Genomic DNA, 27704 nt, shown 5'->3' on the forward strand with positions numbered 1-27704 from the left:
CAAAATATCTTATTTCAACTAAAAAAAAAAAAAGAGAGAGGAAAAACATAACCTATGAAACAGCAGACTTTGAGAATTCTTTGTCTCCTACACTGCTTCTCAATCAATTTCTCTTTGTCTGCTGGATTATTTCCAATAGTTTACAAACATGCTGTTATTTAGTGCATCTTGAGCCCTCTTAACCCTTTAGTTTCTGCTTGATTACTCTGATCCCCATTAGAGCAAAACTATATTGTCACTGTCTCTAATTCCTTTCTTCCTATTTTTTGTTAAAAACACTCCATTCGGACTCTTACAACTATCATTCCACAGAAATTGCACTTACTGAATTCACTAGTGAGTCCACATTACTATAACCAGTGGTCATGTGTCACAGTTCATCTTAACAACTTTTGACATGATTCAAGACTCCCTCCTTGAAATGCATTCTTCACTTGGCTCCCAGGACATCCTAAGGTCCCAGACTTTCTTCCCATTCCATCTGCTGTTCCTTTTCAGTCTCCTTTGATGTTTGTTTCTTCTTTCTCTCAACTCTCTACATTGGCCTGTTCTCTTCTCTACTCACATTCACTCCCTTGGTGAGCTGCCCCAGCTTCGGGGATTTAAATATTATTAATATGCTGGGGCTTCCCTGATGGCTCAGACAGTAAAAGAATCTGCTTGCAATGTAGGAGACCTGGATTCAACCCCTGGGTCAGGAAGATCCCCTGGAGAAGGGAATGGCAACCCACTCCAATATTCTTGCCTGGAGAAACCATGGACAGAGGAGCCTAGCAAACTACAGCCCATGGGGTCGCAAAAAGTTGGACATGACTGAGCAACTAACACAATATGCTGACCACTCCCCAATACATTTTTCCAGTGCAGACATCTCCCTTGAAATCCAGATTCATTCATTCGATTGCTTTCTTGACATCTCCACCAGGATGTCTAATAGACATCTCACTTTCAACATTTCTAAAATCTAACTCCTAATTCCTATTCCCAAATCTGCTCTACTTGCAGTCTTCTCCATCTCAGTTGATGATGACATTATCTTTCCAGTTGCTCAGGCCAAAACCTTGACTTTTCTTTTTGTCATGGAAACCAAATCCAACCCAACAGGAAATTTGGGGATCTACCGTCATAATACATCCGGTACCTGGCCAGTTTTCACCATCTTAATTGCTAACAACCTGGTTTAAACCTCAAGCCACATCAGATCTTACCTGGACTGTTGCATTAACCTCCTAAATAGCTCTCTCTGGTTTCACTTGTGCCCCCTATCTTCAGTTTTCAATACACATCAACTGTAAAAATATTATTTCACTCCTCTGCTAAAAACAAACAAAAATCTCCAATAAATGATTCCATTTCACTTAGAATAAAAGCCGAAGGCCATGTAATGACCTACAAACTCCTAAAGATGTCTTTGCCATTCAACCTTTCCACATACTGTAGGATTCCATTCCATTCCCTTCTCCTCCCAAACATACCCCCCTCCCCTTTACCTGTCTGAATTCATCACATATTCCTCTGCTCAACTCCTCCCTTTTGAGTCACACTGGCTTTCTTATTGTTCGTCCATTACTTATGCCAGGAAGTTTTCATCTATACTTGTCCACCGGGCTTTTTACTAATTCCTTCTTTTCTTTGCTCAAATATCCCTTTCTCAGGCAAGCCTACCACATGCACTTCATTTAGAATTAAGCTCCTCACTCCTCTGTCCATCCAAATTACCATGATTGATTTTTCTCTGCAGTTTACCACCTTCTAACACTTTATGTACTTGCATGTTTATTATATCCATTGTGTTTCCTCTCAACTGAACATACAAATTCCTTAAAGATAGGGAATTTTTTGTGCTGTTATTTTGTTACTCTATCCCTAACATCTTCAAGAGGGCTAGGATGGTCAGTAAAAACTTGTTGAACGAATAAATGAATCGTTGAGTTAATAAACCTCCAATCTTAATAAGTCATTCTGTTGTTACCAGCCAGCAAGCCTTATTTTACAATACTGGGGCACTTTTATTATTTTCTATCTTACTATCTCCCTATTGAGTGTGTTATTTTTATTCCCATATTTCTGTGCATATCTCTTACTTTAAAAAGTCAAACCATTTAAAATGTTCACAGAGTAATCAGTGACTATTGAACAAAATTAATTAAATTCCCACTTAGTGAAGGACACACTGGGGTTCTGAGAGATATAATTGTTTTTCTTGCATCATACCTAAATCAGCTTTCTACTTGACAGTACCTCTTTATCATGAAATGGAAAACACGCTTTTGATCATCACAGTTGCTGGGCAAAACAGCAAACCATTTGAAGGACCTTAATAAGCTGGCCTTTTAACTAATTTTACTTTCTATCAATCTATCTCGCAAAAACTGATATTTTTGCCAAACTTGATTTTTACTACCCTGTAGTTCCAGGGCATGTGTTTATCTTTTTCTTAGATTGTTTCCTCATGCTCTCATCTCTGTTTGTTAAAATCATACCTATTCTTCATGACAATGAAAGGTAAAAGTGTTAGTTGCTCAGTCGTGTCTGACTCTTCGCGGCCCCAGAGACGGTAGCCCTCCAGGCTCCTCTGTCCATGGGATTCTCCAGGCAAGAACACTGGAGTATGTTGTCATTCTCATTCCTCATACCACAGGTCAAATGCTGCTCCCTGCCCACCTCCCCCACCCCCAAGCCTCTTCAGTTCTACTGGTCAGAACCATTTCTTGCCTCTGTGTCCACAAGCAGATTTTGGATGTCTGTCTTTTATAACTTTTATTTCATTTCATGATGTTGTACAGCTATTTGTCTACCTTTATTTTTGCATTTCTCAATGACACCTCCCAGAAGACAAGGACTGTGCTTAATCAAGAAATTAATATTCAATCACTGAAGGAAGCCAAACCAAAAAAAAAAAACCTGAGTCCAATACATGTGCATATTCAGATGTGACACAGATATACAAGAAAAAGTACTGTTTGAAGCTAATTTCTTTTAGTAATGCCTGAAACAAAACTACTGGTTTAAAAGGCAAATTTGGCTGCCTGACAGTAATATTTAAAGGTCATGAGTCATGGCCTCAGGGTAACCATAGTAACTTAGCATACACAGGACAAGTCATATTGTACCATAATTAAGGGAACAAAAGCTTTAGAAAGCCTATTAGCCTGGAGAGAAAACAAATTAGAATTAACAAATATATTTATGAAGCTTGTTTTATTGCAGTGATTTCTTACTTCAGGGTTTATAGAAGAGCTGAAAAAACATCTTCAAATTTCTTTTGGCAGGAAGTAATAATATGACATATAGGCCTTATAGTTGCTTTTTCCAGTACTTAATAAGGACATAAATATTTCATTCCTTTCAGTGAAAAAAAGTCTCTATATCTGTTCTCCCAAGTTTTTACCTCCTTTTTTTCACCAATTGGTCCAAGTGGATAAATATTTTAATAAAATTCGTTTGGAAATACACCTATTGAGCACCTTGTCTCTTCTAGGAGAGGATAAAGAGCTTTGTTTCATTTCCTGGGTTAGTTGCATCCAGCGCCTAACCATCCCTGGCTTAGACAACACAGGTGCAAGTTCCCATTTGGTTTCAACTATATACACTGTGAAGTAGGTCTGTCTCAAGGGCCTGGGAAGACGAGGGGAGAGAAATTAAGGCAAGCAGATACATGGGGCCAGTTTGTTCCTGCTTAGAAGTGAAAGAGCTGAATTGCACCATTCTAAAAGGGAAGAAATATCAATAACCTCAGATATGCAGATGACACCACCCTTATGGCAGAAAGTGAAGAGGAACTAAAAAGTCTCTTGATGAAGGTGAAAGAGGAGAGTGAAAAAGTTGGCTTAAAGCTCAACATTCAGAAAACTAAGATCATGGCATCCGGTCTCAACACTTCATGGGAAATAGATGGGGAAACAGTAGAAACAGTGTCAGACTTTATTTTGGGGGGCTCCAAAATCACTGTAGATGGTGATTGCAGCCAGGAAATTAAAAGACGCTTACTCCTTGGAAGAAAAGTTATGACCAAACTAGATAGCATATTGAAAAGCAGAGACATTACTTTGCCAAAAAGGTCCATCTAGTCAAGCCTATGCTTTTTCCTATGGTCATGTATGGATGTGAGAGTTGGACTGTGAAGAAAGCTGAGCACCGAAGAATTGATGCTTTTGAACTGTGGTGTTGGAGAAGACTCTTGAGAGTCCCTTGGACTGCAAGGAGGTCCAGCCAGTCCATTCTGAAGGAGATCAGTCCTGGGTGTTTTTTGGAAGGACTGATGCTAAAGCTGAAACTCCAATACTTTGGCCACCTCAAGAGTTGACTCATTGGAAAAGACTCTGCTGCTGGGAGGGATTGGGGGCAGGAGGAGAAGGGGACGACAGAGGATGAGATGGCTGGATGGTATCACCGACTCGATGCACATGAGTTTGAGTGAACTTCGGGAGTTGGTGATGGACAGGGAGGCCTGGCGTGCCGTGATTCATGGGGTCGCAAAGAGTCAGACACAACTGAGTGACTGAACTGAACTGAACTGAAAGGTGAAGTGGAGTTTCATGGTCATCCACTGTCTCCTTCATCAGAGCCATGCTCCATGCTTGCACAGAAGACTCTGTTCCATATACCAAAAAAAACAGGCATACCATTGATGATTTACAGTGACAGCAAAGCCCGTCTTTCCACTTGACTTCCCTTCTGATGGTACCCTGGGCTGTTCCTTTCAAAGTTGTTGTTTTTATCACAGGCCATTTTTCCTCCATTTGGTAACATTGCATTCACTTCTCCAAATGTCAGCACATTGACATGTCATCTCTAAATGTGCCATGTTCAGAGAAATGAAAACAAGTGTTTGCTAGATTTTTATTTTCTTTAACAGAAACTACCTTCAAAAAATTTCCTTCCCCCAAAAGATTGTCAGTCTTTTGAGAGTCACGGACTCCTCTGCACGTAGAAATGTTTCTCACAAACAGGAGAATTTGTGAATTTCTCATTTCATTTATGGATCATAGACATAGGTTAAAAGGAAATAAAAGCAAGGCTCACACATTTCATGTTGAAGAAGGAAATGGCAACCCACTCCAGTATTCTTGCCTGAAAATTTCCATAGGAGGGCTGTAGTCCAAGGGATTGCAAAGACTCGGATACAACTGAGCAAGTAAGCACACATTTCATGTAATGAAATACATTTTAAATCTTAATAAATCAGGACTAGAGTTACATGTGTGCATATCACAAGGACGTCATTTTCTAGGATATAGCTCTTTCTACAGAAAAGTTCTGGTCATCTCTCTTACAAGGTTTAAAAGAAAATTCTAAGTGGAAGGTATATCTACATTTTAAGGGGAAAGAAACATGGTGTCAACATGCATATTTTCTAATGATTAACTATAGATCGATTGTAGTAGGGAACCATACTTTGATATTTATAGCCAGAGTTGGTTTGGATTTCTGTTTGAATATGGTTGGAATGACCTAACTTCTTTTGTGTATATCTCTTGGCAAGGGAGCAGTAAAGATGACATTTCATTCCAGTGATTCTAAAAACGGGCTACCTCAACTTCCCCTTCTCACACCAGTATAATGGTTGGGGTGAGTATGTGATTTTGGGAAGAACAAGTGAGGAACATTTTATTCATTCAGCAAACATTTACCTAACACCTTCTGCATATCAGACCCTGCCCTGTGATCTGAGAAGGCATCCATGTTCAAAGAAAGGGATCATTCTCCAGGAAAGGAGAAAAAGTCTATCTGATGTTTTTCCCCAGACATGAAGGAAAGGTTTTCTTTGAAGCACCAAGTGAAGGCTACTTTATCTATAAATTCCCATGAATTCTTTTGGAATGGGAGTAGTTAGGAACTCACCTGCTTCTCCCTGGGGTTTCACACCCTGGGGCCACAGATGTCCTGCTGTAACATTCTCCCATCTCAAATCGGGCCCCCTGAGGTACCCTGTCCGTGAGACAGACATCAACTATCCCCATTCCTTAGACATTTAGAATCCCTGTTACTACTCTGCTGTCCCCGTTACTAGGCAACCACAATGGCTGAGGAAAGGACCGTTAGCTTCCCAGAGAAAAAGTTTCAATTACAAAGCCACAGTAACCTCTAAAAACATCTCACAAATCAGATCCAGGCAGGAGTGTAGATGAAAATCACTATGTATTCATCATTTCTGGAAAATGCACTCAAAGTGGGCCACAAGCAATGATTTTTGTGCTCAAACCATGACATGTTTACATTCAGAGCCAGTGCTAAGGAAACAGTCACACTGTTTGAGTGTGTGTAGTCACAGAAGTGGATTGGTTTACAGGCTGCCAGTAGTTTTTGCCACAGACCACCTCCCCCTGTGATAATATTCCTTTCCTCGGACCCATAGGCCCCAGGCAGAAAACTGCACCTGGCCACATCCTAATTAAGGCTTCTATCCTGATTTCGGATTGCAGAAGTGATAAATTATGCTGATTAGCTGGTGATCTGCTCACTGTCACAAATCATCTGTAGCCACTGCTCCTTCTTCCTTGTTGTTTGTTGGAAAAACACAGCCACTTTCTCCAGCCAGTTGCTACATCTCTCCCTGGATGCGTTTGTGGACCCAGAACAACTTGCATTCACTCCATTTCCTGCCCTGGCAGGAAGTACATATAGGACCTTTGCAGTCTACAGACAGAATCACTCCTGGGCTTTGAACTCTTATTTTCTGGGCTCACACAAACCTAATCACACAGTGCATCCAAAATAAATTAGATTGGTAGGAGAGAAATTTTTCTAATCACAGTTTATTTCTAGGGATGGAGCATGTAGACCAGATAACTGCAAGAGTAGTGAAATCAGTTCAGTTCAGTCGCTCAGTCGTGTCTGACCCTTTGTGACCCCATGGACTGCATCATACTAGGCATCCCTGTTTTTCACCAACTCCAAGAGCTTGCTCAAATTCATGTCCATCAGGTTGGAGATGCCATCCAACCATCTCATCCTCTGTCATCCCCTTCTCCTCCTGCCTTCAATTTTCCTAGCATCAGGGTCTTTTCAAATGAGTCAATTCTTCGTATCAGGTGGCCAAAGTATTAAGAGTTTCAGCTTTAGCATCAGTCCTTCCAATGAACACCCAGGACTGATCTCCTTTAGGATGGACTGTTTGGATCTCCTTGCAGTCCAAGGGACTCTCAAGAGTCTTCTCCAACACCACAGTTCAAAAGCATCAATTCTTCAGTGTTCAACTTTCTTTATAGTCCAACTCTCACATCCATACATGACTACCAGAAAAGCCATAGCTTTGAGATGGACCTTTGTTGGCAAAGTAATGTGAAATCAGTGGTAGCTTATCAACTAAAGAGTATAATAAGCATTTACTTCTCCAACAGAACTTTGTCACCCAGATCCCTGGTAAAAACAAGTAAATGCTACAACTAAAGTTATGAACCAATGAACAGTTGGTGTTGTAGGAGGAAAAATCAACACTAATTAGGTGGATGTGGAAAGATAAAAACTGGGGTATTGGCCTTGCCTCTAGTTAGCAGTCTGTGTGAAATTCAGAAAATCATCTTACCTCTTTATCACTTTTTTTTTTTATATAAAAGACTCAACTTGAGTTGTTTCTGTCACCCTTCCAGCTTTAACATTCTGTTCTGTTTCCCTAGCCCATCTTATTAAAAAACCCACAGAGTGGATTACACTTTACTGCCTTTTAGAGGAATGTGCAGATATTCACTGCGTGGTTGATTCATACCAGTTTTTGAAAGAAGGTCATCTCAGTAATGGCTGGTGAAAGGCAGTGTAAGCACTAATTATTTATAATGCTTATTAATCTTATCTTACATCTCATGATCAAAAAGAGGTGAGGAGATATGGCTGGTACAAAAACAGACTTTCAAAAAGTCCTTGAAAAACAAAGTAACCTTTCCACTATTACTTCCCCTTAAATGAATGCTACAGGGAAGGATTTCAGAAGGAAGTGGTAAAGAAACTAGCAGGTTTATTGAAGACATATTAGTCTACAGAATTTTTGACTGAACAGGCTAAATAATGAAATAAATGATTCTATCCTTTTGTGGTTAAGTTGAAGGAAAAAAACTTATTAATGAAAGTCATTGAAATGAACTAATTTTTAAAAGATGGACTAAATCTTGAGGAAAAACTACAAAATTTCCCTCTAGACTAAAGGAAAAGGGGTATTTTAAAAATTTCTAGAAATAAATATAAATCATTGGCACTTCCTCCATTAACAGCATTTTAAATTAGAAAAAAAATCATAAGCTCATCAGGGCTCTTAAAGACCACTTTGCATAATCTGAAAACTTACTTGTCTGTCAGGAGTAGATCTTATTTTAGAATCAGAAATCATATATGTATATATAACAAAGAAAAATCCTAAGGAGTATACATAATTTATGTGCTCTCTTCCTAATACTTATCAAGATTTCTTGTTAAACTTAGGTCAGAGAAGAAATAAGATAAGAAATAAGACCAGAAAAGAAGGTAGAAGAAGAAACATACAGTGAGCAGAGAGCAAGATGGAACAGATAGTAGATTACAATGAATTAGAATGGCTGAGGAGAGAAGACAAAGCTGCAGGGAAAGAGCCCTTTGGCTTTTATCTGTCCACTCACTTTCAATTCACTAATTCACCAAACGTTGAAGACCCATTGTGCACTAAGCATGGTGTGAGGCATAAATAAAATCAATACTGGTCCCCATACCCTTGGAACTGATCATTTTATCAAGGCTGTCATTCTAATAGCCATGAATGTTCTATTAGAAAAAGAGTAAATGAAGAAAGTGTTGGATGTTCCAAAGGGTGTCCTAGCTTAACAAATCCCAAGCACCTAAAGAAAGAATAAATGAATAAAAACAAGCAGAAGTACCTCATAGATATTCCTCCCATGGAGGCACAATTCTGTGGGGACTAATGACCACTTTTCACAGAGTTGACCTAGGGAGTTTAACTGTGTTTTCATCGTAATAGACCTAACGTGTCAGTGCCCGTGGCTGGGAGCTGGGGTGAGTCTGACCTGGGGGAGGACAAGGGGCACAAGAAGTACCCCTCTTCTTGTCCTCAGTCCATGAACTGTTAACAACCCAAACATCTTTTAATTGATTGCAGCAGCTTTCCTTGTGTTTCTCTCAAGAATTAGCCAGCTCTCTTGTCATTGTTTTTTGTGACCCCTTCCCTGTGTTGCTGATTGCTTGACACAGTGGGTCTAATTATCTCCAGGCTTCCAGCATGCTTTAATGAAGAGGGTTGTTTATCTGGGTGAGCAGAGAGGCTTGCCTACCCCTTGGTCCTAAAGTCTTTGCTCCGAAAACAGGAATAAAATTAAAAGCTGTTAGCTGATGAGCAGAAATGTCAACTTTTCATCTCTGGCTTTTTTAATGGAAGAAAGTTGATATTCTTTTTCCTTCCTCACAATTGTATATTACATGAACATTTGTCATATTAGGAATCCCAAATAGTCTCTTAATGCCCCTATAAGAATTGTCTCTGTCCCTTGTGTTCAGTTTTAGAGAGACAATAAATTCATGTACTCAGCACTCACCATATAACCCAAGAAAGGACAAATACTTATATAGACAAAGAACTGCATAGCATCTGAAATTGGCCATTCAGCAACTGGATCCTGGGACTTAGAATCTCAAACAAGTGACATAAAAATAAAATAAGCATTTGAAGTTCTAGTTATCCATACGCTCATTTATTTTTTTCCCGCAAGTACTTTTTGAGGCTCTGCTACATGACAGGGACTTTTCTAGATGCTGGTGATATAGTGATAAAAAGCAAGACAAAGTTGCTACCCTCATAAATTTCATACTTTAGTTGGTAGGGTCAATAAAAAAAATTACAGAAGATAATTTCAGATAGAAACAAGTGCTATAGAAAGAATAAAACAAGAATGTACAACTAGGAACAGGAGACAGCATAGAACTGAAACACAAAGGGTAGGAAAGAGCAGCCTAGGGATGTTCGCAAGGAAGTGTTCCGGCCAGGGGTTCAGTCCTATCCCGTTGTCGTAGAAACACGCTAAGTAGCAGCATTAAAACCTGTCCGGCCTCATGTCTTTCTGTGCTCCCCTTCACAGAAAAATTCATCCAAAAAGTTGCTTATTTTTCCATCTCTCTTCAGTCTTCTCCAACTATTCATAGTATCCACTGGAACGGCTTTCATGCAGGCCACAAACAACCTTCACTTTGTCATTGCCCTTACATAGCCGCATCCTGACTTAAACTTTCCCTATTACGAGCCCTGCTTCTTAGTCTCTGGAATGGCCTTGGTTGCTGTCCCTTCCTAACCAACCCTAACTGCAAACTCTGCTGATGTCATGAGCCCCGATAGACTGCCAGTTAGTTCCATTTTTCTTTTCTTAGCCCAGATTGGTTTCTGTTGCTTCGAACCCAACTCTAATTCATGCACTTCAATTTTTCTATTTCCTGTTGATTTTTATTCAGGAAACCCAATTGTTCAACGTACAGCCCAGTCCTCGTTCATGATTTTGCTTTCTTTTAACTGTTATACTGTCTTGTTGAGGACATATTTGTGTTCCTTCTATGATTGACAAACTTCTTTTATAGTTATTTATTTCTTGAGAGTAAATCACTCATTTATTTAAAAACATTTGTTATCATGTATGTTCCTATCACAGTGTAAGATATTGGAGTTAGACATAGGTAAAAACAGCAATGGTTCCAAGAAATTTCTCTTTTGGGTTAATATATTTTAAAATATTTTTCCTGTTTTCCCAAATACTTTGCTACACTAGGTTCTATTGAATCTATTTAGAGTCTCTAACTGTATCTCTATTAAAATTTCTTGCAGGTTAGCTGTAAAATTAAATATAATTTATTTAAATATTATATTTTCATCTCTAATGGTTTTTTTATACTTCCAATAAAGAATCTAGACTCAAATAAGTAAAACCCAAGTAGGTGACAGTAGGGAATCTTAAGAAGTTGTTTCTCAGGAAAATCATCTTCTCTGCTAGGATTTTTTTCATAGCTCACGGCCAAATAAATGAACATGTTTTGACGGATATTGTATTGTGAAGAATACTTTTGGTTACAAGTTACAGAAAAGGCAACTCATAGCAGTTAACTCATAAAGGAGTTTGCTGGCTCATGAGAGTAGAAGGTTCAGAGATTAAAAGTACTTCAAGGTTAACCAGAGATGGTATCAGAACACAGTATCTTTACATCTTGCCATCTTCTATTACCAGCATTGGCTTCTTCTGATGACTTACTTTCCTCGTGGGTATAGAATGGCTGCCAGTAGTAAATGTGATTCCAGGTGACTGTTCATGGCTACAGATAGAGAAAGAGGGTTGCTTTCCCTAATCTTAGACAAAAGTCATCTGTTTTGTTCTAATTGAGTGATCCTAAGTAGCTGATTGCACTGACTTGGAAAATGTGATTAACTTAAATCTGAAATATATGTCCACTGTCAAACCAACTATTGTGGCAACAGGAAAGGATCTGGGAGAACCCACCTTTTAGGACTAAGGGTGGGATATCAATGCCATTCAAATCCCATGGCTACTACATAGTGAGGAAGGATGAAATATATTTGGGAGGCTTTAACCATCCAATGCAGGCATATATTTGCACATAATCTTTATATAATTTGCATATGCATTTCTTATTTGGTTATTTTATATTAGAAATAACAATGATATCTTATTAATATAGGAGGTTGCCATATAAGTGATTTACATATTTTTTATGTTATCTAGACAAGAAAATATTCAGTAAGATTAATTTACTATTATAATCCTTAAGGTCATTACTTCTCTATTTTTGTGTTTTCTTCCTCACTGAGGCATATACCAGCAAGGGAAACAAAAAATTAAAGGATAAGAACACTTAATATTTTTATCTCAAATATAATTTGAGAATCACTCTTTTAGATAAAACTATAAACAGTAGCCCTATAGTAATTTATATATCATTTATCCTCAGAATACAATACTTCTATTTAAAATACACTGTACTCACTAACCCTACTATATTCATAAAACTACCAGTCATTTTGTAGCTATAGATTAGAAATTATTTTGAAATGATTTTGTCTAATGATATGTTTATTTAACTTAAGACATTCATTTTAATCTCTCTATTCCAAGAATGATAAAACTGCATCTTTACTCTCATAGAAACAGCAACAAAACATCTTGATGATGTCAAAAATTCATAAAATCTTCCTTCATATTCCCTTCAATCTTCCTTCATAGTTCATTTCATTATTATTCCTTCACTTTTTCTACCGTTCATTGAATTTGTTCACTTGATTGAATACTCAGCCTGTACCAGGCACTTCGAGGCACTGAAAGTGTGTGTGTGTGTTACTTGTACAGTGGACAAGGATTTGAGAGGCTTCTATACTCTCCCTGAAGTGCCTAGAACACTGAAGGAGAGATCAGAGGATTCAGAGTTGGAATAAAGACAGGAGAGACAGCAATATGAGAGAAGTACACACATTTCCCTTACAAAAAGACTAACATCAGGCCACTGAGTAGCAGGAAAGAGGTCTCAGCTCCAACTATGAGAATCTGAATATGACTGACAAGTCACCTCTTTAACCTGGAAGTCACATCTTCATCATTATCCTTCACCAAGAAAACAACACTTTGGAACTTAATGTGAATGTGAGTTGAAAGTAAATGACAAATAGGAAAGACAGTTGGCACCATCTGTACTCATTCAAAGCAGGGGATGTTTTGCCATTCTAGAAGCATTCATCATCATAAGCTATCAATATGGTAGAGAAACAATTCCTCTTAGAATCTATTTGCCCTTTTCAGCACAGGACAGTATTTGTGTTTCACAGAAAACATACAGAAATTATTCAAAAATCAGTTACTCGGAAACAACTAAAAAGCATTGAGAATGTTGTATTTATTGTTTTAATTTTAGGGAAGAAATTAATTATTAACTGCAATCTGAAGAAAAGAAATTTGATCTTGGACTGGTTTATGTGTGGCAGCTCAAAAATAAGGCAAAAAGTTTAAATAGAGTAACTTAAAAAGGCAAGCAATTTTGTCAGTGTTCTAAATTTTAAGAACACTCAACCTATACCACCCAGGGAGAAAAAATGCTCACAATCTACCAGACACTCCTCAACCAGTGAATTATTATTTGTCCCGATAAGCCTTTATTATTATTTTATGAACCAGTTTGTGAGATGCTTACTGAATCTAAAATAAATGAAACAGAGTGTGAAGTCCTAGAAACTGGTAAAATGGAGCTACCTTCCCACTTTCAAGGTATCACACTTATTATTCATCATTCAGGGGATTATTTTGGCCATTTGGAGTTGCATTAGTAAAAGAAGTTACATGAACTGTAAATCCCAAGATTGGGTAGAGATTATAGTTAATTTATTATATTACAGGTAGAAAATATAAATTAAGAAAATAATTCAAGAGAAATAAAAAGCACAATTAAGTGCCTTAACAAATGTCACTCTGCTTTCACCTAAAGACTCTGGTAAAAATGTAGTAACTTCTAAATTGATTTCTAAATTTTAACTACTAAATAAATTTTGGTGAACTATACCACAAGTCTGAAACTTAAAAAGAGTAGAGAACTAGCAGTTCCACTCCCATGTCCGCTTTTTCAGAAGTGTATTGTTTTATACATTTTATAAGATTAAAATGTCATGTGCACTATTTAAGAATTTTCTATTTGTAATTAATGAGACGACTGTGCTCAGCCTTCCAGGAGCCATCTTTCAATCTGTGCTGCTGGAAACCGGCAATAAGCAAATATTCAACAATAAAATATGTGTTGATGATAAGGCAACTTTGTCAAGAGAAAACCATTCTCTAGGTAGTAGACGTCAGCTGTTCCTTTAATCAAGACACGGTTTAATAAAAGGCAGGCTTTCTGAGGCTGCTACAAGAACAAATGTGTCTTCATGATAGAGTGGTTCCCAAAATAAGCTGTCATGTTTGGCTGCTTTCTGTGGGTAGATTGAATTTCATGAATGATCCTCCTGTCATTTCACACGTGGCAGATTCAGCAGAGCAACAACCAAACAAAACTCCTGCCAGTGGAGGTGTTGCTCAGTTACAACTACGGGAACCGCTTTCACTTGTCTCTTGATTTACCTAATGACAATTTTTGAAAAAAGCAAACATAAATCTCATATTGAGGTCTCATGAATTTTGCTTATGAAATAAAAATAAAAAATCAGACTCCCTTAGTTGAAGTTGGAGATGCAAAGGAGATCAAAAGCACAAATGAGATGATACTACAGGTTATCTTAGGCTGACACTCGCTCCTTAAAATAACGTTTCTCCATTTAATTGACAACTTCAGAAATGAAATTTTAAAGGCTAACTAGTAGTTACAGTGTACGTCTTCAAGACCTTTTATATCTTTTAAAACTTATCTTTAAACATATATCCTATTTACATTATTCATTTTAACACTGTGGTGGTGATTGTTGTTATTGCTGTTTCCCATATAAAGAAAGTAAGACTTGGGAAAGTTAAATAATGTACCCAAGATCTCATGGCTAGGAATTAGAGAGCCTGAAATTCATATACATGTCTTTTTGTTACTAAAATTCATATTTTTCATCACTGTGCTATATGTATTTTCTACAGCCCATCACCACTCAAAATGTTCATTTTGGTTCAGTTCAGTTGCTCAGTCATGTCTGCCTCTTTGCGACCCCATGGACTGTAGCATGCCAGGCCTCCCTGTTCGTTACCAACTCCTGGAGCTTGTTCAAACTCATGTCCATCGGGTCAGAGATGCCATCCAACCATCTCATCCTCTGTCATCCCTTTCTACTCCCACCTTCAATCTTTCCCAGCATCAGGGTCTTTTCAAATGAGTCAGCTCTTTGCATCAGGTGGCCAAAGTATTGGAGTTTCAGTTTCAGCATCAGTCCTTCCAATGAATATTTACGACTGATTTTCTTTTTTTTTTTTCAGTTTCCTTATATATTTTTTATTATGTCATGAACATTGTTGCATGATTGCCACTTTATAATAGCTCATTAGAGAATCAGCCATCTCTACATCCCAAGTGATATCACTGTTGTCATTGGATATAAATGAAGGAAGGTCACCCATAGAAGAAAGGACTTATAAGCTTGTGTCTATTAGCTTAATTGCTAGTGAACTTCATTTATCCACCTCCTTGCAAGATAGCTAGGGGCTGGGTGATTGATCGGGTAGCATGTTCTCCAGTGCTGCTCAGACTTTTGAAACCTGAAGCAGAAAATCTTCATCATTGAAATTCAGAGAAATTCGAGTGGGTCATAGCTGGTTGCTACATTCTGTCTAGTGGCAAATGGAGGTTTTGTTGAAAAATCTCTCAAGCTGATATCTGTCTCTAAGTTCTGAACATTTCACTCCCTGATTATAAAAAGAACCTACTATATAATTATAGACCCAAGAGGGAGAAAGTTTCTACTAATTTTTGGCCACAATTTCCACTAAAACAACAGGGAGACACCATCATGTATGTCATTTAAAGTCACAGGAATATCTGCAATTACACAGAACAATGTTTCTATTAATAAAAAATTGGACAATTTTAGGTCTTCACTAGAAAGTATGTTTTTAAAAGATTTATCAAAGTTTAAAACAATAATGCAAATAAAACAGAATATTTAAAAGTTGATAATTATGATAATTATTTCAGATCAGTGAGAGAGATGAAATTATCTGAAATCTCAGCAAGCTTTCTATATCTGGTTTAACAATGAATGGCTGTAGTTGACAACTTGAGCCATATTCAGTTGATGTATTCTTTTTAATCCCCTTTTCTGTTAGACAGTTCTAACTTAAATTTTAGTCATTGGGAATGGACAGCAGTGTCCAGTGTGTGTTCAGTGGTTCTGGAGATTCAGATTTTTTTTTTTTCATTTTCTTTTTTTTTTTTTCATTTTCTTTTATTTTTAAACTTTACATAATTGTATTAGTTTTGCCAAATATCAAAATGAATCCGCCACAGGTATACATGTGTTCCCCATCCTGAACCCTCCTCCCTCCTCCCTCCCCATACCATCCCTCTGGGTCGTCCCAGTGCACTAGCCCCAAGCATCCAGTATCGTGCATCGAACCTGGACTGGCAACTCGTTTCTTACATGATATTTTACATGTTTCAATGCCATTCTCCCAAATCTTCCCACCCTCTCCCTCTCCCACAGAGTCCATAAGACTGTTAGGACTGATTTTCTTTAGGATGGACTGTTTGGATCTCCTTGCAGTCCAAGGAACTCTCAAGAGTCTACTCCAACACCACAGTTCAAAAGCATCAATTCTTTGGCGCTCAGCTTTCTTTATAGTCCAACTCTCACATCCATACATGACTACTGGAAAAACCATAGCTTTGACTAGACAGACCTTTGTTGGCAAAGTAATATCTCTGCTTCTTACTATGCTGTCTAGGTTGGTCAAAAATGTTACCATGGATATTTTCAAGTCATGAAGTAGAGTACTCAAATTCATCCGCTGAATATTTAATCAAAGGCCTAGCAACTACAGGTACTTCTGGAAACTGAAAAAGTTTTCCCTTCCTGCCATCTCAGTGCCTCACATCTTTTCAAGAACAAAAATTAGTTAGCATAATCTCCAACTTCAGTTGTTTTTTTTTTTTTTTTGCCTCCACTTTCTATTGAATGCAAAAAGGCATGGCAACTTAAGGATTGGTTTCTCTTAAAACTCTTGTCATCAGAAAGGATTGTAATTTATATAAATGGCTGGCTAGACTTACTTTGTGTGTGTGTGGTAGAATTTAAAATATATATACTTTTAGAAGAAATTATTTTAGTTGAATTATTTTCATTTTAAAAATATACATAATGAACCTCAAAGACATCTTTTTATGTCTACTGAGAGAACTTCCCAGGGATCTTTTGTTCCAGGCATATCTTTGGATGGATCCTAACAGAACAGAATGAAGACTTGAATCTTTCATGCTGCTTATGAGTGGCAATTATGTTACTGTCATAACATCTGTGTTTGAATAAGTCATGCTGCTTCTCTTGGAATGTTCTGGAATTTATACACACCTATAGCAATAAAAATCATGAGTGTAATGTGTATAACAACATATCCCACCCTTTTTATTTCAATGAACTTCTGAACAACTTGATGAGATTGTTGCTGATGAGGAAACTGAGGTTTAAAGAAATGTGATGACTTGCTCACATAGCTAGAAATACTGAGTAGACTCCAAATGTTCTGATTCCAAATCCTGTCCTGTCTCTCTGTCACACTGTATGGCTTATCTGGTCATTCTGAAAGTCACCAAATGCAGAAGGTAGAGGTGGAACCCTGAGGAAGTGTCATCCTGAGATACTAATCCTTGGAGAAAATGATGTAAGGTATTTCTCTTAGGTTGAATTTCATTTTAGTTGCTAAGTTGTGTCTTTCTCTTTTGCAACCCCATGGACTATAGCATGCCAGGCTCCTCTGTCCATGGGATTTCCCAGGCAAGAATACTGGAGTGGGTTGCCATTTCCTTCTCCAGGGAATCTTCCCAACCTAGGGATTGAACCTGCCTCTCCTGCTTGGCAGGCAGATTCTTTACCACTGAGCCACCTGGAAAGTCCTATGTTGAATTACCACCTAATTATTTAAGTGCTCTCTGAATAGTACTAGAGCTGTTTCTAGTGGATCAGTTCTCATCTTCTTGCTAAGATGTATATGAACTTTCCATTGACAACAATCTTTCCCTTTGTACTTATAAACTGAAGTCTGCAAGTAAAACAGCCTCTCAACTCTTTTATGGGAGGCATCATGAATTTTATTTCTTGTGAATTGCCAAGGTCGGGAACTCTGAACTTTTAACATAGATTTCTTGACTTCTCTTAACTGATCAAATTCATACAGTAAAAGCCGATAATAAGAAAACAAACTCTGACTTTGGGCAGAAGGGGAAGAAACTACTCAGTTTTGTTTAAAACAGAATGTGCAGTGGTCACTCAAAGATAACTCGACCAGGGTAAAATTACAAGTGAGGTGGTAATTCCTCTATTCTGGCCTTTCTCTCCAGCCTATTTAGTGTACATCTAACTCTGATGTTGTCACCTTCCTTTGTATGAGAAGGGAAGACTTGATAGATAAGAACATAGACATATTTTGTGCACTGTTGAATTACTCATTCTGTGAAAATCTTTCCTTAGTGAATGTGTAAATAGAATCTCTATAAGGAATTATTAAATTTTTCCTCTATCATAATAATAAACATTTAAATGAGTAGAAGTAAGTCATGTTACCCTCATCTCTATCAGAGGACTCTCCTGAAGTGGGATTTAAAGGGATAAAGGCAAAGCCAAGGAGGCAGAGGCAAGGTAGGAAGGCAAGAGAGGCCTTCCATATTCCCCTAAATGACAATTTGTGGATCTCTGGCCATGCCTCGTAAGCAGGGAGCCAAATGAGACATTCTTAGGCAAATGACTTACATTAGCAAAATGCTCTTAAGTTTTTGAACACTTTCCTCACAGTAACACAGAAATGCTAAGTGGCAAACATTATTCTAGAGGAGGCAACAGAAGTATCCTCTGATCTCCATAAGCAGAATGAATGTGCCTTTGTACAATACCGAGCTCTCCACACTAAACATTTTCTAAGGAAAAATGCATCCCAGGGTCAACAAGGAAGATATTTATTTTATTTATCTTTCACAGAATCTAAACAAGTCTGGACATATATAAGCAGATGCTCAAATCTATATAAATACAAGTACATGTAAGTAAATTGTCATAGAATTTCCAATCTTTACTGGGAAGTCAAAGCAGAGGAGTATTCTTAAGAATGCCACTGCTAATTGAAGAGTAAAATGTTGAGTAAGTAGCCGATAAGATCTTGAACAAAAATAACAAGCACAAATACTAGAGCTGTTGTCAACTTTCTGTGTCAAAAATAAATAATCCTGAGGTCAAATTTCCTTTTGGCTGTTCTAAAATCTACTTACTGCCATATAGTATATGATAACCCATTTATACTGGAATCTCAAAATAAACATTGGATCTCTGTACTATAAAATATAGTATGTTAAAGACACAATTCTGTATATTCGAAAGGCTCTGTTGTAAACTTTGGAGATAGAATATGCCACAGAGGGCATTTCATTGCAAGACAGTATAGTACAATAAAATGGCTACAAGCAGGGCTGTGATCAGGATGTCAGGCAGGCCTAGGGTCTCATCTGAAGATGCAGCTGGGGAAAGATGCACTCAAGCCTGCATGGCTGTTGGTAGCATCCACCTCCTCATGGGCTTATGGACTGAGGATCAGTTCCTTGCTGGATCTTGGCCAGAGCCTTGTCAAGGTTCCCTGTCAGGTGGGCTCTCCAGCATGGCAGCTTATTTTATTTCTTCAAAGTATGCAGTTGAGACAGCAATAGGAGAATCTGCTCACAAGTAGAAGTCACAGAGTTTTATAACCTGATCTTGGAAATGACATCCCATCTCCTTTACTATATTCTCTTGGAGATACAAAAGGGGGACTCACAAGGACAGTGCACACTCAGTGGGGGAGGGGATTTCAGGGTGTTATGAATACCAGGTGGCTGGGACCATTGGGGGCCATCCTAGAGGCTGCCTGTCATACTAACACAGCCTTCTAGAACTTATTTAAATAAGGATTTCAATATTTATATGGGGTAAGAAATACACTTTTGGACAAAAAAGTAAGAAGAAACAACACCTAAGAGCCATTCAAACAACCTCATCTTAAAATACTGTTTAAAACTCAGAAGAAAAAATAAAATGTAAAACAGTATACTAAAAAAGCAAATTAAAACAATATATTACTTTTCATATGCCAAATTTGAAAATACTAAATATTTAATAATACCCATTTTGGGTAAGGATAAGCCAGTACTTTACAATCTGTTTATAGGGTTAAACATTTCTGGTGGCAGTCTGGTAATATAAAGATTTGCATATCAAATTATCAATAGTAGTTCTAGGTACTTACTATACAGAAATAATTAAGCCAAAGTATAAGGATTTATACACCAGGATATTTATTTTGGTGGTATGTACACTTCTAGAAAAATTATAGATTGTTTAAATAGCCATCAAAAAGGATTGGATAAATAAAATGTTACTAGAACCACATGATAAAACATATTGCAGCTATTAAAAATAACTCCATATAGAATTATCTATATAGAAATGTGTATATATATATTATATATGCTGGTATGTTTTACCCATAGTTGCAGAGGAAAAAAATCTGAAAAGATACCATCAAAATATTAGTAGTGGTTATCTTTGAACTGTGGGATTACAGGTAATCTTTATTTTATTTTTCATACTCTTCTGTATTTTTCTTTTTTTTTTTGCTTTGGGCATATTTACACTGTATAATGACAAAAAGTAGTAAAATTATTTCCAAAATATTCTTGAACATAATTTCCTCCTCTATCCCTATATAATAAAGTTTTAAACTTTCATCATAATACATGTTAACTGTAACAACACAGCATGGTAAGATCCTTTCAGTCTGAATATATTAGCTACTTCTGTTGCTAAATGAATATGTTCTAAGTCTTCTTGGCAAACTGTATTTTTGAAAGAAAAACACCTCTGGAATTCTATATACACACAAATATCATCAATCAAAATGGAACCGGAAATTAACTATCAGATTTCTCTTTAACCTGATTACTCTGGAAGAATAACTCACTGAGAGACTAGCACTGAAGATTTTGATTACTCAGATGAGGAAATAAATCTTTGGTTGCCATAGCTGATCCTTCACTCAGCATTTATTCTTCATATCCAACATTACTGAGCATCTACTATATGCCAGACCTTAAGCTAAGTAAATCGGAAACATACTGTGGCTGCTCTTATTGCCTAATAAAGACAAATCAAAGATGATTTGAAGAGACATCTGAAGATGTCTCAAAGATCGTAATCCAGAATTTCCCAACCCCAAATTCATGAATCTGAGAAGCAGATTTTCACCTCCTTCAGTTCTTTACATATATTGTCTGGCAGAAGACTCAATTATTGTACGTTTCTCTCTTCCATCTTGGGACAGGCAGAACTCTAAAGTGACCCCCACAATGTTTGGCTCCTGGTGTTACACCGCATGATTGTGTTGTTTTATACAAAAGGGATTTTGAAGATACAGTTAAGGTTACTAATTGGTTGATCTTAAGATAGAGAAGTCATCTGGGTGGTCTAACCTAATCACATGAACTCTTTCAAAGCAGAGCATTCACCGACATACGTACAATACAACCATCAAAATCTTCACATGAAATTCATCTCTCAAATCCTATTTAACTTTTATGAAGTATCGAAATAATATCCTTTAGGGTCAAATATCCAATTTAGAGTTATATATTGTGCTTAGCTGTCACTTCTCTTTAGTCTCCTTAAACCTGGAACATTTTTTCATCCTTTCCTTGCCTTTTTCTTCTTGAAACTTGAAGATAACAGGCCAATTATTTTGGAAAATATCATTGAATTTGGATTGGTCTGGTTTTTCTTCATGATGGTTGTGCATATCAGAGAAATGATATTTTTTTCCTTCTCATTGATTACTATCAAATAACATACAATTTCTATTTTTATGGGCTTCCCTTGTGGCTCAGCTGGTAAAGAATCTGCCCACAATGCGGGAGACCTGGGTTCAATCCCTGGTTGTGAAGATCTCCTGGAGAAGGGAAAGGCTGCCCAATCCAGTATTATGACCTAGAGAATTCCATGGGCTGTATAGTCCATGGGATCACAAAGAGTTGGACACAACTGAGGGACTTCCACTTTCACTTTTCTATTTTTATGATTACTGTTGTTGTTGTTCAGTCGCTCAGTCATGTCTGACTCTTTGTGACCCCATGGACTGCAGCATGTTAGGCTTCCCTGTCCTTTACCATGTCCTGGAGCTTGCTCAAATTCATGTCTATTGGGTCAGTGATGCCTTCCAACCATCCCATCCTCTGTCGTCCCCTTCTCCTGCTACCTTCAGTTAATTTTGATCATGGTGTCTGCCAAGATCTTCCATTGTGAAGTATTCTTTTTCCCTTTGTAATTAAAAAATATTTTGTAGGAAAGTAATTTGAGACTATGTAAATATCTCATTTCTTACCAAACTTGAAATTTATTTGTGTATAGTAAATATATCGATATGGGTTCATAATTTTCTATTTTAATTCACTGTTTTATAATATACTACTATCATTATTTATTTCAATACTTAACCTTCTTAAAGCTGGCTTTGCTTTAGTGTTATTTTGACAAGTCCTCTCTATTCTTTGAGCACTTAGTTACTTTCTGACAGCAAGGTATTTGAGGCTCATCTTGTTCTTTCCCTCTCCAGTCCTGGAATTGGCCATTTTCCCAGGGAGTCCTGGTTTTGGTTACTGAAACATAGTCTTTAGAAACCAAGAATCAAACTCTTAGGGTTGCTGCTGCTTCCAGTCACATTAGGCTTTCTTTAACTTTCCCAGAGCATCATGCTCTTTCCTGCCCAAGGCTTTTGTGTATGTTAGTCCCTCTGCCTGGAATGCTCTTCCCTCTTCTTCACATAGTGAAATCTTCTTACTCATCCTTCAGATCTCAGCTTAAACCTTGTTTCTTCAAGGAGGCCTTCCATTGGTTCCTGGAATAGGTGAGGTCTCCCATCATAATATCAAGTTCCTTTAAAGAAGTTTATAGCATAGCCATCATTTGGTAACATGTTTTCTTCTTGCTTTGAAGGACAAAGGCTGAGTTTGATTGATAGAGTATCACCAGTGCCTAGCATAGTGCCTAGAGATCAGTCGCTCAGTCATGTCTGACTCTTTGCGACCCCATGAATCGCAGCACGAAAGGCCTCCCTGTCCATCACCAACTCCCGGAGTTCACCCAGACTCACGTCCATTGAGTCAGTGATGCCATCCAGCCATCTCATCCTCTGTCGTCCCCTTCTCCTCCTGCCCCCAATCCCTCCCAGCATCAGAGTCTTTTCCAATGAGTCAACTCTTCGCATGAGGTGGTCAAAGTACTGGAGTTTCAGCTTTAGCATCAGTCCTTCCAAAGGAATCCCAGGGCTGATCTCCTTCAGAATGGACTGGTTGGATCTCCTTGCAGTCCAAGGGACTCTCAAGAGTCTTCTCCAACACCACAGTTCAAAAGCATCAATTCTTTGGCGCTCAGCCTTCTTCACAGTCCAACTCTCATATCCATACATGCCCACAGGAAAAACCATAGCCTTGACTAGACGAACCTTTGTTGGCAAAGTAATGTCTCTGCTTTCCAATATGCTATCTAGGTTGGTCATAACTTTTCTTCCAAGGAGTAAGCGTCTTTTAATTTCATGGCTGTAGTCACCATCTGTAGTGATTTTGGAGCCCAGAAAAATAAAGTCTGACACTGTTTCCACTGTTTCCCCATCTATTTCCCATGAAGTGGTGGGACCGGATGCCATGATCTTCATTTTCTGAATGTTGAGCTTTAAGCCAACTTTTTCACTCTCCTCTTTCACTTTCATCAAGAGGCTTTTTTAGTTCCTCTTCACTTTCTGCCATGAGGGTTGTGTCATCTGCATATCTGAGGCTATTGATATTTCTCCTGGCAATCTTGATTCCAGTTTGTGTTTCTTCCAGTCCAGCATTTCTCATGATGTACTCTGCATATAAGTTAAATAAACAGGGTGACAATATACAGCCTTGACGAACTCCTTTTCCTATTTGGAACCAGTCTGTTGTTCCATGTCCAGTTCTAACTATTGCTTCCTGACCTACATACAAATTTCTCAAGAGGCAGATCAGGTGGTCTGGTATTCCCATCTCTTTCAGGATTTTCCACAGTTTATTGTGATCCACACAGTCAAAGGCTTTGGCATAGTCAATAAAACAGAAATAGATGTTTTTCTGGAACTCTCTTGCTTTTTCCATGATCCAGCAGATGTTGGCAATTTGATCTCTGGTTCCTTTACCTTTTCTAAAACCAGCTTGAACATCAGGAAGTTCACGGTTCACGTATTGCTGAAGCCTCGCTTGGAGAATTTTGAGCATTACTTTACTACTAGTGCATAGTAATTTCTAACATGTATTTGTGGAAAGAATGAGTGATGGAAGTGAGTAAATGAATGAATAAACAAATTAATGAATGAAGCTAGAACCAGAGATCTCAGTGCTTTCCCAGTTAGTCCACTATGTCTAATATTTAGCTACTAAGTCATATCTGACTCTTTTGCAACCCTGGGGACTGTAGCCCATCAGGCTACTCTGTCCATGGGGTCTCCCAGGCAAGAATACTGGAGTGGGTTGCCATTTTCTACTCCAGGGGATCTTCCCAAACTAGGGATTGAACCCATGTCTCCTGCTTGGCAGGCAAATTCCCCCATCACTGAGCCACCTGGGAAGCTAGTCCACAGTGGACACTTTTAAAGGTAAAGAACCCACTGAAATAGTACTCCCTAAATCCTCAGACATAAAGGCACAATTTTATCCTTTCTAACCAAATCCTGAATTTTTGACACTGGATCAAATAATTTTCCACGTTATTTCTGAAGTTAGTTCTTCTTGGAATGGATTCAAGCAAAAATGGAAAACCAAGTACCGTCTGAAAAGGTCATAGAGTTTGCCACTATTGATTAATTACTTGGTTTTATTCTCCATTGGATTTATTATATTCTGAGTAACTTTGCTAAGTTGTTGGGAAAACAGAAAGCTTCAGAAGAATATTTAATTTGATTGCATAATGCTAAATCTTTGCCACCTCCTGGGTCCCTAATTAAATCTTTTTACATAGCACCTTGTCCTTGAATGTGGGTTTCTCAAGGAGTCTCAGGAAGGGAATTTATGGTAGATAAAATCCAGAAACTTGCTTTGAGACCTTCTGGAAGCCTAATAGAACTACCATTGTCTCTGTAGGAAAAATGGAAAAATGGTTGTCTGAGGAGGCCTTACAAATAGTTGAGAAAAGAAGAGAAACTAAAGGCAAAGGAGAAAAGGAAAGATATACCCATTTGAATGAAGAGTTCCAAAGAATAGCAAGGAGAGATAAGAAAGCCTTCCTCAGTGATCAATGCAAAGAAATAGAGGAAAATAACAAAATGGGAAAGACTAGAGATCTCTTCAAGAAAATTAGAGATACCAACATTTCATGAAAAGATGGGCACAATAAAAGAAATGGTATGAACCTAACAGAAGCAGAAGATATTAAGAAGATGTGGCACAGAAGAACTATTCAAAAAAGATCTTCATGACCCATATAACTACGGTGGTGTGATCACTCAGCTTGAGCTAGACATCCTGGAATGCGAAGTCAAGTGGGCGTTAGGAAACATCACTGAGGACAAATCTAGTGGAGGTGATGGAATTCCAGTTGAGTTATTTCAAATCCTAAAAGGTGATATTGTGAAAGTGCTGCACTCAATATGTCAGCAAATTTGGAAAACTCAGCAGTGGCCACAGGACTGAAAAATGTCAGTTTTCATTCCAATCCCAAAGAAAGGCAATGCCAAAGAATGTTCAAACTACCACACAATTGCATTCATCTCACACATTAGCAAAGTAATGCTCAAAATTCTCTAAGCCAGGCTTCAATAGTACATGAACTCTGAACTTCCAGATGTTCAAGCTGGATTAAGAAAAGGCAGAGGAACCAGAGATCAAATTGCCAACATCCCTTGGATCATGGAAAAAGCAAGAGAGTTCTAGAAAAGCATCTATTTCTGCTTTATTGACTATGCCAAAGCCTTGGACTGTGTGGATCACAACAAACTGGAAAGTTCTTAAAGAGATGTAAATACCAGGCCACCTTACCTGCCTCCTGAGAAATCTGTATGCAGGTCAGGAAGCAACAGTTAGAACTGGACATGGAACAATAGACTGCTTCCAAATCAGGAAAGGAGTATGTCAAGGCTGTATACTGTCACCCTGTTTATTTAACTTATATGCAGAGTACATCATGCAAATAGCTGGGCTGGATAAAACACAAGTTGAAATCAAGATTGCCAGGAGAAATATCAATAACCTCAGATATGTAGATGACACAACCCTTATGGCAGAAAGTGAAGAAGAACTAAAGAGCCTCTTAATGACAGTGAAAGAGGAGAGGGAAAATTTGGCTTAAAAGTCAACATTCAGAAAACTAAGATCATGGCATCTGGTCCCATCACTTCATGGCAAATACATGGGGAAACAGTGGATAACTTTATTTTTTTGGTCTCCGAAATCACTGCAGATGGTGACTGCAGCCATGAAATTAAAAGACACTTGCTCCTTGGAAGAAAAGTTATGACAAACCTAGACAATATATTAAAAAGCAGAGCATTACTCTGCCAACAAAGGTCTGTCTAGTCAAAGCTATGGTTTTTCCAGGAGTCATGTATGGATGTGAGAATTTGACAATAAAGAAAGTTGAGCACCAAAGAATTGATGCTTTTGAACTGTGGTGTTGGAGAAGACTCTTGAGAGTCCCTTGGACTGCAAGGAGATCCAACCAGTCCATCCTAAAAGAAGTCAGTCCTGAATATTCATCAGAAGGACTGATGCTGAAGCTGAAACTCCAATACTTTGGCCACCTGATGTGAAGAACTGCTTATTTGAGAAGATCCTGATGCTGGGAAAGATTTAAGGCAGGAGGAGAAGGGCACGACAGAGGATGAGATGGTTGACTAGCATCACCGACTCAATGGACATGAGTTTGAGCAAGCTTTTGGAGTTGGTGATGGACAGGGAGGCCTGGCGGACTGCAGTCCATGGGGTCACAAAGAGTCGGACTCAACTGAGGAACTGAACTGAACTGTCTCTATAGGAAGGACAAACATTCAGTTGTCTTCTTTGCTTGATGCTTGTATGACTTTCCTCTGGTTTTGAATCAAATCTAGACTCAACAAAGATGCACCTAAAGTTTCTGCCTTCCCCTAGCAGTAATTCCAATCATTTCCTTGTGAATTATGTCAGACCTTTCGCCATCCTTCGAAGCATTTGATTATTGAATTCTGTTGACTCACTAGAAGGAAAGTGGGATCAGAAGGGCAGACCTAAAATAGTTATAGTTCCTTCAGTCCTGAGAGATACATTAGGCAAGTTTTTAAGTGGCTTTTTTCATTTTACATTTTCTGAGATCCTTGGCAATTTCTCTTCCATTCATTTTATGTTATGTGGTGTCTATTATAAAAACAGAGAATCTCATAACAACTTACACAATGGAAAATGATTATTCAGCTACTTTTTTCTTTTTCCTGACTTACACTGTGGTTTTCTCCCATGTGAGAAAGTGGATTTTCTTTCACTTTTGGCAAAAGTGAAGACCTGGGTGATAAAAGTTACCTGTGTTTCCATTCAAATTGGATGAGAAATTCAGAACACCCCCACCCCATGTGAATTAGGCTTCTGTAACTTGATATGTTAATACTCTCCACCAAAGAACCTAACTGGTATTTATGAAGAAAAATCCCTCTATCTTTAAACCCCTTCCAGTGGTAAATTTTCCTCACTTAGTCATGTTTCAAGTGGTTTAGCCTTCACTCATGACCCATTTAATGTCATTTTTAAAAGGAACAGTTATTAGTATATCGCATCTCAAAAAGTAATTGAGATGGATGCAATTGATTGATGTGATTTAATTAACTAGAACTTTTTACCTACACTGAAAAAATCCTAATGTGAGCTTTACTAAACAAACTAAAATAACCCTACCAGGAACCAACTGAGCATTCAAAGAATCAAAGGCAAAGAATCAAAGCAAGCTTACAAAAATCTCCTCTAAAGAGAACGCTGTTTGAAAACTACATTGTTCAGCTTTGAAGTAAAAAAAGCTG

General features: G+C 37.9%; 1 protein-coding gene across 6 annotated transcripts in view; it reads left to right on the forward strand.

Annotated features, from left to right (window-relative positions):
- Positions 1 to 27704, forward strand: part of LOC147368940 (uncharacterized) — a 509652-nt gene that overhangs the window by 300858 nt on the left and 181090 nt on the right. The window lies entirely within an intron of this gene.

This window comes from Bos grunniens, chromosome 7 (genome assembly GCF_055505025.1).
Source record: "Bos grunniens cultivar Pamir isolate PY7600 chromosome 7, Bosgru_T2T1.0, whole genome shotgun sequence".
In the NCBI taxonomy this organism is placed as follows: domain Eukaryota; kingdom Metazoa; phylum Chordata; class Mammalia; order Artiodactyla; family Bovidae; genus Bos; species Bos grunniens.